Source organism: Schistocerca nitens, chromosome 12, assembly GCF_023898315.1.
Source record: "Schistocerca nitens isolate TAMUIC-IGC-003100 chromosome 12, iqSchNite1.1, whole genome shotgun sequence".
Lineage (NCBI taxonomy): Eukaryota > Metazoa > Arthropoda > Insecta > Orthoptera > Acrididae > Schistocerca > Schistocerca nitens.
This window is the reverse complement of record NC_064625.1, coordinates 110,960,273-110,972,969: the sequence shown is the minus strand read 5'-3', so window position 1 is coordinate 110,972,969 and position 12,697 is coordinate 110,960,273. Positions and strand designations below refer to the sequence as shown.

The 12,697-nt window shown below is 48.8% G+C and overlaps 1 protein-coding gene across 3 annotated transcripts in view; it reads left to right on the top strand.

Annotated features, from left to right (window-relative positions):
- Positions 1 to 12,697, top strand: part of LOC126214858 (aminopeptidase Ey-like) — a 282,069-nt gene that overhangs the window by 22,027 nt on the left and 247,345 nt on the right. The window lies entirely within an intron of this gene.

Genomic DNA, 12,697 nt, shown 5'->3' with positions numbered 1-12,697 from the left:
ACACACCTCCATGCCCGAGGCGGGATTCGAACCTGCGACCGTAGCAGCAGTGCGGTACCGGACTGAAGCGCCTAGAACCGCTCCGCCACAGCGGCCGGCACCAAACGTTCACCTTAGGGGAATCGCGCATGTGTTCCTGAACTTCCAAGGGGTGCTCGATCGCCTTAATAACACAGTTGTGCTTGTTCCCACGACCGATGTGGAATGTTGCTTCGTCAGAAAACGAGAACAGAATGCCAGATTCCATGTGTGCCATTTCCAAAGTAGATTGTGCAGCACTCACACGTACTTGCTTCCCTGTGTTTGTGAGCTGCTGCACAATCTGCGAATGGTATGGCTTCACTCCTAAACTGTAGTGCAAAATTCTAACCACTGATCTTTGAGAAATGTCAGTTCCTAGAGAAAGTCTGCCCGAGAAGTTGGTTGGGCTGGCTACTGTCGCTCCCTGGAGGAGGATGTTATTTTCTTTCTGTTCGGACAGATCTCTTTGCACCGCTGTTTCCTTGAACAGACCCCGTCCTTACAAACTTCCTGTAGAGCCTACAAATTTTCAAGCGTGATGGTGCATCCCGTTGGTCCAGGCCTTGAAAGACTTCCATCCAGCCAGCTATCTTCCTCAGTTGCTCAATGTAATATCCTTCTATCAATGTAATCTCTTTCTACCGCTCCTCCCTTGAACAGACCTCGTCCTTACAAATTTCCCGTATAGCCTTCCAATTTTCGAGCGTGATGGTGCATCCCGTTGGTCCAGGGCTTGAAAGACTTCCATCCAGCTAGTTATCTTCCTTAGTTGCTCAATGTAATATCGGGGCGCTATGATTTAATCCACGAAAAAACAAAAAAGAGAAAATCCATTTAAGGTAAACATCTTGTTGGTTTCACGCTGTATAATAGGAAGGAACAGCTCATACAGCGTAACACGCAGCATGCTAGCTTGCAAATCAGGGAGGTGAGCTGGCATACCGGCCAGCCTTTGTGTTGTTCTCTGGGTCTTTCTCACGCTCCTTAAGGCAAATGCTGGGCTGGTGTGCAAATTATGCCTCACAGAATAGGTATACGAACTTGTCAAAATTGATAACACAGAACAATCCACACGATTCAAAGACAGCAGTCTTCTGCTTCTGGCGTTGCCACAGAATGTCTTAAACACTCGTTCTAGTATCCGCTCGGAAAACTGTTCTACGGCACAATAATTTGCATATCGAAGCATCAAGTTTCATGCTAACGTGGTGATTGTTGCATACCGTCATGGTGTCGCACTTTGAATGGCTAGCTAGCAGTGTTCTTGCAATCCTACACTCATGCTCACAAATTAAGGATAATTGCAGAATGTGATGCCACACAATGTGGCACTACACAAAACTGGCGCTAATAGCATAGGCACATAGGGAACACACGCGACACAGATCTGTAAGTCCACGGTATTGGTGATAAGTTGAGAAAACCGTCCCAAAACACATGTGCTACAAAACGCCACTGTTTCCTGCGCATGTACCCCGACATCAGTGTTGGATATGATCACCATGCACACGTACACAGGCCGCACAACGGGTTGGCATACTCTGGATCAGGTGGTCGAGCAGCTGCTGGGGTATAGCCTGTCATTCTTGCACCAGGGCCTGTCGGAGCTCCTGAAGTGTCCTAGGGGTTTGAAGACGTGCAGCGATACGTCGATCGAGAGCATCCCAACCGTGCTCGATGGTGTTTAAGTCTGGAGAACAGGCGGGCCACTCCATTCGCCTGATATCTTCTGTTTCAAGGCACTCCTCCACAATGGCAGCTCGGTGGGGCCGTGCGTTATCATCCGTCAGGAGGAAGGTGGGACCCATTGCACCCCTGAAAAGGCGGTGCAAAATGACGTCCTGATACACCTGACCTGTTACAGTACCTCTGTCAAAGACATGCAGGGGTGTACGTGCACCACCCCATACCATCAAACCAAGACCTCCAACAGGTCCCTTTCAAGAACATTAAGAGGTTGGTATCTGGTTCCTGGTTCACGCCAGATGAAAACCAGGCGAGAATCACTGTTCAGACTATATTTTGACTCGTCCGTGAACATAGCCTGGGGCCACTGTTCCAATGACCATGTACTGTATTCTTGACACCAGGCTTTACGGGCGCTCCTGTGACCAGCGGTCAGTGGAATGCACCTTGCAGGTCTACGGGCGAGTAAACCATGTCTGTTCAGTCGTCTGTAGACTGTGTGTCTGGAGACAACTGTTCCAGTGGCTGGGGTAAGGTCCTGAGCAAGGCTACCCGCAGTACTCCGTGGCCGTCTGCGGGCACTGATGGTGAGATATCGGTCTTCTTGTGGTGTTGTACACTGTGGACGTCCCGTACTGTAGTGCCTGGACACGTTTCCTGTCTGCTGGAATCGTTTCCATAGTCTTGAAATGACGCTTTGTAGCACACAGAGGGCCCATGCTACAACCTGCAGTTCTTGAACAGCCTCCAGTCGCCCTGGAATTCCACCCCTCATAACGTCATCAATATGTGTCATTTGAGCCATTTTCAACACACAGTCACCATTAGCACGTGTGAAAACGTATGTACCCTTACTCGCTGCACCGTACTCTGACATGCACCAACACACCTCTGCGTATGTGGACTGCTGCCAGCGCCACCGTGCGACGACCGCAGGTCAAATGCACCGCATGGTCATACCCCGAGGTGATTCGAAACCGCAGTGTATCAGCAAGTATGAGCAGGAGTGCAGTAATATTTGTATGTAAGTAGAGGAGTGCAGTTTCTGTTTGCATGCATAACAGAATGTCTACCTATATTTGCTCATACAGTAAGTAGATTGGTGGTACGCGGAAAGAATCCATCTGAACTGTTGTGGTGATTGTTGTTGTTGTTGTTGTTGTTGTTGTTGTTGTTGTTGTTGTTGTTATCAGTCACGAAATTTGTTTTGATGCAGTTACGCTGATTTATCTATCCTGTTTAAGTCCCAGCTTCTCTCTACTACTGTTGCAGCTTATATCCACTTCAGTCTGTTTAGGCCGTTCATCCACTAGCGCAACGCAACTGCAACGAAATGTCGCGTGAGTGTCGGACAGCAGTAGCTTGCGAGTCTGACCCATTATATCCTGAGGTGACAAAAGTCATGGATTGAATTAACGGACATTGAATGAGGGGTGGTAGTTTGAGATAGCCGCATGGGACATTACACTTTGGAAATCGGTAGGGAATACAGTATCCCGAGGTGCACATTGTCGAGAGTGCCGACAATACCAAATTTCAGGTGTTACCTCTCACCACAGACAACGCAGTGGCCGACAGCCTTCACTTAACGACCGAAAGCAGCGGCGTTTGCGTAGAGTTGTCTGTGCTAACAGACAAGCAACGCTGACTTAAATAACCACAGAAAACCGTGAGGGACGAACGACGAACGAATCCATTAGACAGTTAATGGGCTATGGCAACAGACGTCTGAAGCGATCATTGCTAACAGCACGACATCGCCTGCACCACCTCTCCTCGGCTCATGACCATAAAGGTTGGACCCTAGACGACTGGAAAACTGTGGCCTGGCCAGAAGAGTCCTGATTTCAGCTGGTAAGAGCTGATGGTAGATTCGAGTGAGGCGTAGACACTATGAATCCTGTGAGTCCTGATGATCCTTCCCAAATCATCATGCCTCCCCAGATCTGGTATGATTTTTTTTTTAGTAATTTAATTGAAAGCTTTGTTGCTTTGGTAAAAATAAAATTGGTTCTTTTTGTCGTGACAGAATAAATTACTATTAATCACACCAGATTTGTCGGAGAACAGCAGCAACATGTGTAATTGATCCAGCTTTAAGAAATTCTATTACCTTTTAGCGGAAAATTCGTGCGGTACTCTCCGACGTTAGAAAAGTCGTGGTGTTCCGTTCGGAGCAGGAGGCGGCTGTCTTCTCTCATTCGCGATATCAAAAATTAGTAAAAAAATGAACAGAAATTTTTTTTTCGGAGGAAAATCGCGCGGAGAAAACAGACGGAAGTTACATGAAAGAAACGCAAGGGACCAACTAATTGGATTTGTACGAACATATAAACGGAACTGAAAGAACTTGGAATAAATACTATAACGATGTCGTCACGACAGCCTCCTGTTCCGACAGAACACACGCTGGATCATAAGCTGCATAAATCTTTTAAACAGGAAAGATTATCACAAGTATAATTAATGAAAATAAGGTTGAGAGATTTTCTTTGAAATTAAATAAACTTCAAGGCTTCAAGTATTATATTATGAAACTGAAACTTACATTAACATGACCACCCATTGTGGCGGTGGAGCGAATTTTCATGATATACATTCTCGCTTGTTTGTGGCTACATATATTTTTTAATCACTTAAACTCTTAAAGTTCCAATAAAATGATTATATCAGTATGGAGCACAATACTTTTGCGTCCGACTCGCAACACATTCACAGAACAGCTAGAGAGCGGCGCGGCTCCCTGCAGAAGTAAAAATTGGCAATTGTTATTTTGAAACATAGGTGCATCGTTTTTTTTTTTTTTTACTGGTCGATAGCAGCGTATAACAGTTTATAGCTATCGTGATATTCTGCGCTTTTCAGGAGCGCGGCAAAGATATCTGGTTACAACATTCATTGGTATATGTTAAAAGTTCGCACATACTGACGCGAATACACAAAAAAAAAACTTTTACATGTTAAAAATCGCAGTGATAAAGGCTGTAATGTCACAATCCACAGACCCAAGATGTCCACAACGCACTGTGCAAGCTGATGGTGGTCCCATAATGGTATGGGCTGTATTTACACAGGACGGACTGGGTCCTCTGCTGCAACTGAACCGATCATTGACAGGAAATGGTTAAGTTCGGATACCTTGAGACCATTCAACAATGGGATTTTTATGTATAAACTGTGCGCCATGTCACCGGACCGTAGTTGTTCACGATTGGTTTGAAGAACATTCTGGACAATGCGAGCAGATGATTTGGCTATGCGGATCGCCCGACGTGAATCCCATCGAATATTTATGAGGTGAGTTTGTGCACAACATTCAGCACCGGCACACTTCCCAATTATGGACAGCTATTCAGACATCATGACTCCAGATTTCCGCAGGGAACTTCCAGCGATTTGTTGGATCCATGCGACGTCGAGTTGTTGCGCTACGCTGGGCACAACATTCAGCACCGGCACACTTCCCAATTATGGACAGCTATTCAGACATCATGACTCCAGATTTCCGCAGGGAACTTCCAGCGATTTGTTGAATCCATGCGACGTCGAGTTGTTGCGCTACGCTGGGCACAACATTCAGCACCGGCACACTTCCCAATTATGGACAGCTATTCAGACATCATGACTCCAGATTTCCGCAGGGAACTTCCAGCGATTTGTTGAATCCATGCGACGTCGAGTTGTTGCGCTACGCTGGGCACAACATTCAGCACCGGCACACTTCCCAATTATGGACAGCTATTCAGACATCATGACTCCAGATTTCCGCAGGGAACTTCCAGCGATTTGTTGAATCCATGCGACGTCGAGTTGTTGCGCTACGCTGGGCACAACATTCAGCACCGGCACACTTCCCAATTATGGACAGCTATTCAGACATCATGACTCCAGATTTCCGCAGGGAACTTCCAGCGATTTGTTGAATCCATGCGACGTCGAGTTGTTGCGCTACGCTGGGCACAACATTCAGCACCGGCACACTTCCCAATTATGGACAGCTATTCAGACATCATGACTCCATATTTCCGCAGGGAACTTCCAGCGATTTGTTGAATCCATGCGACGTCGAGTTGTTGCGCTACGCTGGGCACAACATTCAGCACCGGCACACTTCCCAATTATGGACAGCTATTCAGACATCATGACTCCATATTTCCGCAGGGAACTTCCAGCGATTTGTTGGATCCATGCGACGTCGAGTTGTTGCGCTACGCTGGGCACAACATTCAGCACCGGCACACTTCCCAATTATGGACAGCTATTCAGACATCATGACTCCATATTTCCGCAGGGAACTTCCAGCGATTTGTTGGATCCATGCGACGTCGAGTTGTTGCGCTACGCTGGGCACAACATTCAGCACCGGCACACTTCCCAATTATGGACAGCTATTCAGACATCATGACTCCATATTTCCGCAGGGAACTTCCAGCGATTTGTTGGATCCATGCGACGTCGAGTTGTTGCGCTACGCTGGGCACAACATTCAGCACCGGCACACTTCCCAATTATGGACAGCTATTCAGACATCATGACTCCATATTTCCGCAGGGAACTTCCAGCGATTTGTTGGATCCATGCGACGTCGAGTTGTTGCGCTACGCTGGGCACAACATTCAGCACCGGCACACTTCCCAATTATGGACAGCTATTCAGACATCATGACTCCATATTTCCGCAGGGAACTTGCAGCGATTTGTTGGATCCATGCGACGCCGAGTTGTTGCGCTACGCTGGGCACAACATTCAGCACCGGCACACTTCCCAATTATGGACAGCTATTCAGACATCATGACTCCATATTTCCGCAGGGAACTTCCAGCGATTTGTTGAATCCATGCGACTTCGAGTTGTTGCGCTACGCTGGGCACAACATTCAGCACCGGCACACTTCCCAATTATGGACAGGTATTCAGACATCATGACTCCATATTTCCGCAGGGAACTTCCAGCGATTTGTTGGATCCATGCGACGCCGAGTTGTTGCGCTACGCTGGGCACAACATTCAGCACCGGCACACTTCCCAATTATGGACAGCTATTCAGACATCATGACTCCATATTTCCGCAGGGAACTTCCAGCGATTTGTTGAATCCATGCGACTTCGAGTTGTTGCGCTACGCTGGGCACAACATTCAGCACCGGCACACTTCCCAATTATGGACAGCTATTCAGACATCATGACTCCATATTTCCGCAGGGAACTTCCAGCGATTTGTTGGATCCATGCGACGCCGAGTTGTTGCGCTACGCTGGGCACAACATTCAGCACCGGCACACTTCCCAATTATGGACAGCTATTCAGACATCATGACTCCCTATTTCCGCAGGGAACTTCCAGCGATTTGTTGAATCCATGCGACGCCGAGTTGTTGCGCTATGCTGGGCACAACATTCAGCACCGGCACACTTCCCAATTATGGACAGCTATTTAGACATCATGACTCCATATTTCCGCAGGGAACTTCCAGCGATTTGTTGGATCCATGCGACGTCGAGTTGTTGCGCTACGCTGGGCACAACATTCAGCACCGGCACACTTCCCAATTATGGACAGCTATTCAGACATCATGACTCCCTATTTCCGCAGGGAACTTCCAGCGATTTGTTGGATCCATGCGACGCCGAGTTGTTGCGCTACGCTGGGCACAACATTCAGCACCGGCACACTTCCCAATTATGGAGAGCTATTCAGACATCATGACTCCCTATTTCCGCAGGGAACTTCCAGTGATTTGTTGGATCCATGCGACGTCGAGTTGTTGCGCTACGCTGGGCACAACATTCAGCACCGGCACACTTCCCAATTCTGGACAGCTATTCAGACATCATGACTCCATATTTCCGCAGGGAACTTCCAGCGATTTGTTGGATCCATGCGACGTCGAGTTGTTGCGCTACGCTGGGCACAACATTCAGCACCGGCACACTTCCCAATTATGGACAGCTATTCAGACATCATGACTCCATATTTCCGCAGGGAACTTCCAGCGATTTGTTGAATCCATGCGACGCCGAGTTGTTGCGCTACGCTGGGCACAACATTCAGCACCGGCACACTTCCCAATTATGGACAGCTATTCAGACATCATGACTCCATATTTCCGCAGGGAACTTCCAGCGATTTGTTGAATCCATGCGACTTCGAGTTGTTGCGCTACGCTGGGCACAACATTCAGCACCGGCACACTTCCCAATTATGGACAGCTATTCAGACATCATGACTCCAGATTTCCGCAGGGAACTTCCAGCGATTTGTTGAATCCATGCGACGTCGAGTTGTTGCGCTACGCTGGGCACAACATTCAGCACCGGCACACTTCCCAATTATGGACAGCTATTCAGACATCATGACTCCAGATTTCCGCAGGGAACTTCCAGCGATTTGTTGAATCCATGCGACGTCGAGTTGTTGCGCTACGCTGGGCACAACATTCAGCACCGGCACACTTCCCAATTATGGACAGCTATTCAGACATCATGACTCCAGATTTCCGCAGGGAACTTCCAGCGATTTGTTGAATCCATGCGACGTCGAGTTGTTGCGCTACGCTGGGCACAACATTCAGCACCGGCACACTTCCCAATTATGGACAGCTATTCAGACATCATGACTCCAGATTTCCGCAGGGAACTTCCAGCGATTTGTTGAATCCATGCGACGTCGAGTTGTTGCGCTACGCTGGGCACAACATTCAGCACCGGCACACTTCCCAATTATGGACAGCTATTCAGACATCATGACTCCATATTTCCGCAGGGAACTTCCAGCGATTTGTTGAATCCATGCGACGTCGAGTTGTTGCGCTACGCTGGGCACAACATTCAGCACCGGCACACTTCCCAATTATGGACAGCTATTCAGACATCATGACTCCAGATTTCCGCAGGGAACTTCCAGCGATTTGTTGGATCCATGCGACGTCGAGTTGTTGCGCTACGCTGGGCACAACATTCAGCACCGGCACACTTCCCAATTATGGACAGCTATTCAGACATCATGACTCCATATTTCCGCAGGGAACTTGCAGCGATTTGTTGGATCCATGCGACGCCGAGTTGTTGCGCTACGCTGGGCACAACATTCAGCACCGGCACACTTCCCAATTATGGACAGCTATTCAGACATCATGACTCCATATTTCCGCAGGGAACTTCCAGCGATTTGTTGAATCCATGCGACTTCGAGTTGTTGCGCTACGCTGGGCACAACATTCAGCACCGGCACACTTCCCAATTATGGACAGGTATTCAGACATCATGACTCCATATTTCCGCAGGGAACTTCCAGCGATTTGTTGGATCCATGCGACGCCGAGTTGTTGCGCTACGCTGGGCACAACATTCAGCACCGGCACACTTCCCAATTATGGACAGCTATTCAGACATCATGACTCCATATTTCCGCAGGGAACTTCCAGCGATTTGTTGAATCCATGCGACTTCGAGTTGTTGCGCTACGCTGGGCACAACATTCAGCACCGGCACACTTCCCAATTATGGACAGCTATTCAGACATCATGACTCCATATTTCCGCAGGGAACTTCCAGCGATTTGTTGGATCCATGCGACGCCGAGTTGTTGCGCTACGCTGGGCACAACATTCAGCACCGGCACACTTCCCAATTATGGACAGCTATTCAGACATCATGACTCCCTATTTCCGCAGGGAACTTCCAGCGATTTGTTGAATCCATGCGACGCCGAGTTGTTGCGCTATGCTGGGCACAACATTCAGCACCGGCACACTTCCCAATTATGGACAGCTATTTAGACATCATGACTCCATATTTCCGCAGGGAACTTCCAGCGATTTGTTGGATCCATGCGACGTCGAGTTGTTGCGCTACGCTGGGCACAACATTCAGCACCGGCACACTTCCCAATTATGGACAGCTATTCAGACATCATGACTCCATATTTCCGCAGGGAACTTCCAGCGATTTGTTGGATCCATGCGACTTCGAGTTGTTGCACTACGCTGGGCACAACATTCAGCACCGGCACACTTCCCAATTATGGACAGGTATTCAGACATCATGACTCCATATTTCCGCAGGGAACTTCCAGCGATTTGTTGAATCCATGCGACGTCGAGTTGTTGCGCTACGCTGGGCACAACATTCAGCACCGGCACACTTCCCAATTATGGACAGCTATTCAGACATCATGACTCCATATTTCCGCAGGGAACTTCCAGCGATTTGTTGAATCCATGCGACGTCGAGTTGTTGCGCTACGCTGGGCACAACATTCAGCACCGGCACACTTCCCAATTATGGACAGCTATTCAGACATCATGACTCCATATTTCCGCAGGGAACTTCCAGCGATTTGTTGAATCCATGCGACGTCGAGTTGTTGCGCTACGCTGGGCACAACATTCAGCACCGGCACACTTCCCAATTATGGACAGCTATTCAGACATCATGACTCCAGATTTCCGCAGGGAACTTCCAGCGATTTGTTGGATCCATGCGACGTCGAGTTGTTGCGCTACGCTGGGCACAACATTCAGCACCGGCACACTTCCCAATTATGGACAGCTATTCAGACATCATGACTCCATATTTCCGCAGGGAACTTGCAGCGATTTGTTGGATCCATGCGACGCCGAGTTGTTGCGCTACGCTGGGCACAACATTCAGCACCGGCACACTTCCCAATTATGGACAGCTATTCAGACATCATGACTCCATATTTCCGCAGGGAACTTCCAGCGATTTGTTGAATCCATGCGACTTCGAGTTGTTGCGCTACGCTGGGCACAACATTCAGCACCGGCACACTTCCCAATTATGGACAGGTATTCAGACATCATGACTCCATATTTCCGCAGGGAACTTCCAGCGATTTGTTGGATCCATGCGACGCCGAGTTGTTGCGCTACGCTGGGCACAACATTCAGCACCGGCACACTTCCCAATTATGGACAGCTATTCAGACATCATGACTCCATATTTCCGCAGGGAACTTCCAGCGATTTGTTGAATCCATGCGACTTCGAGTTGTTGCGCTACGCTGGGCACAACATTCAGCACCGGCACACTTCCCAATTATGGACAGCTATTCAGACATCATGACTCCATATTTCCGCAGGGAACTTCCAGCGATTTGTTGGATCCATGCGACGCCGAGTTGTTGCGCTACGCTGGGCACAACATTCAGCACCGGCACACTTCCCAATTATGGACAGCTATTCAGACATCATGACTCCCTATTTCCGCAGGGAACTTCCAGCGATTTGTTGAATCCATGCGACGCCGAGTTGTTGCGCTATGCTGGGCACAACATTCAGCACCGGCACACTTCCCAATTATGGACAGCTATTTAGACATCATGACTCCATATTTCCGCAGGGAACTTCCAGCGATTTGTTGGATCCATGCGACGTCGAGTTGTTGCGCTACGCTGGGCACAACATTCAGCACCGGCACACTTCCCAATTATGGACAGCTATTCAGACATCATGACTCCATATTTCCGCAGGGAACTTCCAGCGATTTGTTGGATCCATGCGACTTCGAGTTGTTGCGCTACGCTGGGCACAACATTCAGCACCGGCACACTTCCCAATTATGGACAGGTATTCAGACATCATGACTCCATATTTCCGCAGGGAACTTCCAGCGATTTGTTGAATCCATGCGACGTCGAGTTGTTGCGCTACGCTGGGCACAACATTCAGCACCGGCACACTTCCCAATTATGGACAGCTATTCAGACATCATGACTCCATATTTCCGCAGGGAACTTCCAGCGATTTGTTGAATCCATGCGACGTCGAGTTGTTGCGCTACGCTGGGCACAACATTCAGCACCGGCACACTTCCCAATTATGGACAGCTATTCAGACATCATGACTCCAGATTTCCGCAGGGAACTTCCAGCGATTTGTTGGATCCATGCGACGTCGAGTTGTTGCGCTACGCTGGGCACAACATTCAGCACCGGCACACTTCCCAATTATGGACAGGTATTCAGACATCATGACTCCATATTTCCGCAGGGAACTTCGAGCGATTTGTTGGATCCATGCGACGCCGAGTTGTTGCGCTACGCTGGGCACAACATTCAGCACCGGCACACTTCCCAATTATGGACAGCTATTCAGACATCATGACTCCATATTTCCGCAGGGAACTTCCAGCGATTTGTTGAATCCATGCGACTTCGAGTTGTTGCGCTACGCTGGGCACAATATTCAGCACCGGCACACTTCCCAATTATGGACAGCTATTCAGACATCATGACTCCATATTTCCGCAGGGAACTTCCAGCGATTTGTTGGATCCATGCGACGTCGAGTTGTTGCGCTACGCTGGGCACAACATTCAGCACCGGCACACTTCCCAATTATGGAGAGCTATTCAGACATCATGACTCCCTATTTCCGCAGGGAACTTGCAGCGATTTGTTGAATCCATGCGACGCCGAGTTGTTGCGCTATGCTGGGCACAACATTCAGCACCGGCACACTTCCCAATTATGGACAGCTATTTAGACATCATGACTCCGTATTTCCGCAGGGAACTTCCAGCGATTTGTTGGATCCATGCGACGTCGAGTTGTTGCGCTACGCTGGGCACAACATTCAGCACTGGCACACTTCCCAATTATGGACAGCTTTTCAGACATCATGACTCCATATTTCCGCAGGGAACTTCCAGCGATTTGTTGGATCCATGCGACGCCGAGTTGTTGCGCTACGCTGGGCACAACATTCAGCACCGGCACACTTCCCAATTATGGACAGCTATTCAGACATCATGACTCCATATTTCCGCAGGGAACTTGCAGCGATTTTTTGAATCCATGCGACGTCGAGATGTTGCGCTACGCTGGGCACAACATTCAGCACCGGCACACTTCCCAATTATGGACAGCTATTCAGACATCATGACTCCATATTTCCGCAGGGAACTTCCAGCGATTTGTTGAATCCATGCGACGTCGAGTTGTTGCGCTACGCTGGGCACAACATTCAG